Source organism: Triticum dicoccoides, chromosome 4B (genome assembly GCF_002162155.2).
Source record: "Triticum dicoccoides isolate Atlit2015 ecotype Zavitan chromosome 4B, WEW_v2.0, whole genome shotgun sequence".
Taxonomy (NCBI): Eukaryota; Viridiplantae; Streptophyta; class Magnoliopsida; order Poales; family Poaceae; genus Triticum; species Triticum dicoccoides.
In genome coordinates, this window is record NC_041387.1 from 613,511,463 (window position 1) to 613,517,867 (window position 6,405).

A 6,405-nucleotide genomic window follows, 5' to 3' on the forward strand; every position below is an offset into this window, starting at 1 on the left:
AAGGAAAAAGGAAACCAAAGAAACCCAATGGAAAAGAAAGGAAACAATGAAAACCGAGAAACAAAAAGAAAAACAAAAGAGCAATAAAAAACCTAAGAAAAAAGTAAATGAAAAAAAAATGAAAACTTAGAAAAGAAACAAAGGAACCGAAGAAAATTATAGAAAAAAGAAAGGGAAAAACCAGTAAAAACCGAGAAAGAACAAAACAGATTAAAAAACAAAAGAAAACAAAAGGCTGAAGAAAATCATGTAGAAATAAAGAAAATCTAAATAAAAACAAAATAAAATTATCCGAAGAGAACCAAAACCTAAAACGCCCGAATGAACCATAGCAACCAAGTGAGCCACAATGACCGAACACACGATACCGATCTGGCCCATTAGCGCGGACGCTGTTGCGGGGATAACATCTTGCTATAAGCGAGATATAGTTCCCGTGTGATGGATGTGTCTATCCATCACAACACTCATGGCAAGTATAAATGGAAATGAGAGAAACAATACTAAAGTTACCTCTTCTCAAAACACACACACACACACACACACACACACACACACACACACACACACAGAGAGATGAGTTGTACAATAAGAAGTGAGCAAATATGATTGATCGCGACCAAGAGCGTTGCACCGTGCAAGAGAGACACTACCTTCATTGCTTTAGAGGGCGAGATACAAACTTGTGCACCAAGCCACCAACCTACAAGAACAACTAGCCGACTAGTCGTTTTAGTTTCCCAAGTATGCTATGACAAGTATGTATGACACCAAAATGATATATAATCCAAGATGATGAATGTTAAATGCTCATAAGCTCTCAGTGTATTTTTCTTTTGCCTAAAAGTTGTTCTATTTCTTCTTTATATGCTTATTTTTTCACTGTGCTTGATGCTTGAGCCAAAATACAAGACAAGAATATAAGATATGCACGGGAGTAGCTTATGACACACAAAATGATAACAAGATATATGCACACAATGAGCTATGCGATGATAGTGTATCACTACACTGCACAAGTAATGTAATTGGTAGGAATGAGCGTTGGGTAGAAGACTGTGCCGCTCCCACTAGTGGTCTCACGGATCACGCACTCATGGACGACGACCTCGCGTGCCGCCCCACCGGACCCAGCTACACCCGTGGCTCCATGGTCGCGTTTCCGTGCGCACCTCCGACAATTTGGAGCCTGATCGCCCCTTATCGTCTACTGCCCGCTGCTCGTCACCAGCAGGCTCCTTGTTGTTGGGCATGGACCCTCGTTGCCCATGGCTCTGATGCCAATTGTCAGCAGACGGCTGGCCTAGCTCATGATAAATTAATGTCCGCTGATGAATTCAAGGACACGGTGATTTGCGCACAGCCCACAAAACATGTTGCTTTTCTATTTTATCTTGACTCCTTTTACTCTGCTCGATGCAACAAACTGGCACGACTAGCTCACCACGACCTCGCTCTATCGAACGTGCCATCTCACGTCCACGAGGCAAGGCGTGCCGGGCAGGGCCTTGACTCAATCCACGATGCACACGACACGCATAGATTGCGGCTCATGCTCCTTATTTCACGTGCAAAAGGAAAAAAGACGGGTGAAACCGGAGCGCGGCGATGGAGCGGATGAGCACGCCCGCTCCCGCTAAGTGTACCAATGGAAGAAGGACATGTTGGGCTAAGCTTTGAATGCGAGCGTAGACGCAGGTGCAGTATACATACCGTGGAACAGTGCTATACGTCCAGGGTGCCGTTTCATCTGACGATGCCGTCACGGCACACCGTCCCGCATGTTCCCACGGTTCTGGACGGCAGACTCACATGCACAGCTGAGTTCGTTTGGTGCACGACAGCCGTGACGTGGGAGGAACATACACCGGTTATGCACTTGTGCTTAAAAGCTTGCGTTTAAAAAACTTGTGCTTAAAAGAAGCTAGCAACACATTTTCTCTGAAAAATAGAAAAGGCTGGGAGCACACTATGTAAAAAAGAGTGAGTGAACCAAATGCCCCGTTACTATTTTTCATTGGTGTATTTTTTAAAAAAAAATTGGTTTTCTTTAATCTTTTTGTGTTAAAAAATGTTCATGCACGTCAAAAAATGGCCATGGATATAAAAAATATTCCTGTTTATTAAAATGTTTCGTGTATATTAAAATTTGGCCATATTTCGTTTAAAAATGTGCATCGTGTTTTCACAAAATTTCATCATTCAAATAAAAAAGATCAGGCATAAAAAATACTCATAGTGTATTTAAAAAGTATTCATCATGTAATTAGAAATGTCATTATGTGTTAACACTTTTTATACTTACATGAACATTTTTTCTAAAGTTTTAACATTTTTTAAAGAAGTGTTCATCACACATTAGACAAACTTTCTGCGTGTCTTTAGAAATGTTCATCGCGTAGTTTCAAAAAAAAATTACCGTTCATTGAAAAGTGCTCATTTTAATGAAAAAATGTTCTTCTTGTCCTCACAAGTCATAATATCCATCGTGTACTTTTTTAGAGACCTTGTGTTCAAAAAATATTGATCGTGCATTTCAACAAAAAATGTTGGTTGTGTATTAAAAATGTACGTCACACATATTAAAAATTGATCACCGTGTTATAAAAAGTGCTCGTGTATGTATAATAAAATGTATGTAGTTTTTCACATGGAACCTATTTGTTGGGATCACAGTACCGACTTTCAGGATACACTATGTATTCAACATTTGAATCCAAGCAAGGGGTTGTAAAGCAAACCGGATCCGATAGAAACTCAAGTCCTGGACCAAACATACAGTATCACACCCTGCCGTCACAGCAATGTCTCACTCCGTCAGACCGATCATACATGCCCAATAGAGTACGCGGCCGAACGTGACGGATGAGCGGGCGGCGGCACTTCAATGCCGATGCAGTGAAAGAGAAGTCTGCTCTGGCCGATGCGCCGCATTAAAGCCGGCTTCACGTCCCTTGCACTAAAATGGCACTAGTGCCGAAGGTACCATGATGTGTAATTTGTCATGGCAAAAAAAAACTGTAGGTAAGTGAACACAGGCACCTAGCAAAAATGCCTAGATGAATGAGCACCTAGCAAAATTGCAATGATTCCCATCTTGGCATGACTTATGAAAAACTAAATTACCGTAAACTTTGCCATTGGTCTAATATACTCAAATGCTCCATAGAATACCAAAAACAAAAAAACTGCTAGGTAAAATAAGTGCCATGTTACCTACAATAAAACTAGCATGGTGTACTTAATAAATTGCCATCATGTAAAATAATTTAAAGTAAAGATTAACCATGCCCGAACAAATAAATTTGTCATATTACAAAAGTAAACTTGCCACGGTCCAAATACAATTTTTCGATTGTCCAAATTACAAAATCTGCCATGGTAAAAAAATGTTTTCACTGCGCAAGAAAATAATTTTTCTAGGGTCTAATAATAAATTCATAATGACACAAAAGAAAGAAATTTGACATGGTCCAAAAAGGAATTTTGCCTTATTCAAAAAAATAATGGCAAAAATACCTTTGTAGATCATGGCAAATGTGGAAAAGAAGCAAAGGAATTTGCAAATGGCCACACTGGCAATTTTAGGAAAATTTGTTCTAAAAAAACACATGACAACCTTTTCAATTGCCATGCTATTTTTCAGTTGCCCACAGTTGAACTAGATGCGCTTGTAATTTCTTTTAGGACCTGAGTTGACGAATGCTCTACCACGCCACGCGGATGGCCGGTGACAGGTGTTGATGCGAGCCTGGTGTGCACCTTCGGCGGGAGGCAACACCGTGCAGCAGCTTGTTTGATTTTCTAACAGATTTGTGGAGGGAAATGCACCGCCTTCTGCAGTTATTAATTAGGGGTTCAGTTTCGTAGCGAGTGGTAAACACGGTCTTGGGAATATCCTCCTTTTTAATTTTGAGCTGGTAATATTCAGTCTGCAAATCAATATTTGAGAATACCTTGGCTCCACTGAGCTGATCAAACAAATCATCAATTCTTGGCAGAGAGTATTTGTTTTTGATCGTGACATCATTTAACTGTCGGTAGTCCACACACATACAAAGGCTGCCATCTTTCTTGTCCACAAAAATAGCGGGTGATCCCCATGGCGAGGAACTGGGGCGGATATATCCTTTTTGGAGCATTTCATCGAGCTGTTTCTTTAGCTCTACCAATTCAGATGACGACATCCGATAATATTTCTTGTGTATTGGTGTGGTTCTGGGCACAAGTTCTATTGCAAACTCAAGCTCTCGGTCAGGTGGCATGCCTGGCAGTTCTTCTGGGAATACATCGGGAAACTCACTGACCACCGAAATTAATTCCATTTTTGCTATTGCTGTAAAAACCATTTCCTTGGAAGGTATGCTTCTACGAGCAATAAACTTGGTAGCTTGTCCATCTTGTCCGGTCAAGTTGACTTCTCGGGTCGCACAATTTATGCATACTTGGTACTGAGTCAGCCAGTTCATACCCAAGATAACATCCAATTTATCAGACTCAATGAGTATCAAAGACGTCGGGAAACGGATTTCATTGATACTGACTTCCAGATTTCGGCAGACAAGATTGCTTTGAATAATGGATCCCGGGGTTTGTACCAGCATATTCTTGCCCAAAAGTGAACAAGGAAATTTGTTTTGGGCAACAAAAATCCGAGAAATAAAAGAGCGGGAAGCCCTAGAGTCAAATAAAATTACTGCAAGTATGTTATTAACAAGGAACATACGAATGACGACTTCGGGATTTTCTTGGGCTTCGTCGGCTGAAATATGATGAACGTATCCCGTGACGTCGTGTTGACTTGGACCGGCTTTCAAATAATGGATTTGAGGCTTGAACGTAGCATTGGTCCGGTTGTTCTTGGGACACTGTTTGGCATAATGTCCGGTCTGTCCGCAACTATAACATGAATTGTTGCGCAGGCGATTCTCCATGACTGGGTTGAGCACATCATTCTTCACTTGGCTGGTGGTCTTGTTAACATTTTTTTGCCAACTAGGCTGGTACGCCACCGGAGTTGGCTACCAGGTACGAACCTTCTGCACCGGTTGCATTTCCTTCTTGGGCACAAACTTGCGTTTGTGATCGTTATGGGCAGACTTATTATCTGACACGAGCTTGTGTTCCCTTTCAGCAATGAAAGCCTTGTTCACCAATGTTTGGAAATCTGGAAAATCGAACACACTGAGAGCACAACAAAGCTGCGGGTTTAATCCCCCAAGAAATCGATCCATCTTTCTTTCTTCAGTGGCCATGTCATATTGAGAGTAACGTGACAGGTGATTGAATTTTTGTAAATATTCTCCCACTGACTGACTTCCTTGGAGGAGCGTGAGAAATTCACGCTGCTTAGTCTTCATAATACCCGCAGGGATGTGATATTTCCGGAATTGCTCCTTGAATCTTGACCAGGTAATTGCTTCATTCTCAGTCCCTATGGCTTTCTCACTTTCCCACCATATGGCAGCAACGCGTTCCAGATAATGTGTTGCAAATGGAAATTTATCCTCTTCATCAGTTCGAGCAACCTCAAGTTTATTTTCCATAGTTCTTAACCAATCGTCTGCATCCAAGGGATCAACGACCTGACTGAAACTGGGAGGCTTAGTCCTTTGAAAATCAGATAACTTGGAGTGAGAGGTAGGCTGATTTCCATTCTGTCCAACCATTGCTTGAATACTTCTGAATGTTTCCATTAGATCATTGTTTCGTCGTTCCTCGAACATACGCATAATTTGCTCGGTGGAGGGCGGATTTGGCGGTGGAGGTGGTGGTGGAACGTACGGATCGGGTGATTGTCCTGCCTGTCGTGCGGAACGCCGAATAGGAGAACCCTCGTGAACGTTGCTACTGCAGCCTCCCTGCGTCATCCTAATATGATTTTCCCCAAGTCAACGCAACCGAGATGAGAAGCATTCAACAAAAAAAAACTGGGGAGAAGCCAGCAACAAAAACCAAGCGAAAATGAAAAGACGAAGAAAATACGGCGAATAAAATAAAGTCCAACATAATTATACATAGACTCATACAAGAAAGATAATAACATGCCAAGTCCAACTACTCTCATACAAGAAACGAAACATCATGAACCGTATGACTACATCCATACTCCATCCCGATGACTGAGAATACTCGAAAGCTCTACTGCTCGGTTGGCGCTGCGGGGTCCTCTCCTGAAGCGGACTCGGATCCAGAACTGATGGGGTTAACGGAGACCTCTGGGTTAAAAGTGACACGATGACGCTGCCTCGAGGGCTCTACCTCTAGGGCAGGTGGATGGTGGATCATCGGGGCTGCAGGAGTGGCGAGGAGTGAAACCCACTCGGCAGGAGCACTAAGTGGACTCGCAGTCGCGGTGCCCGAGCTACTCGGGGGAGCAACCGGAGAAACTGGGGATCTAGAACT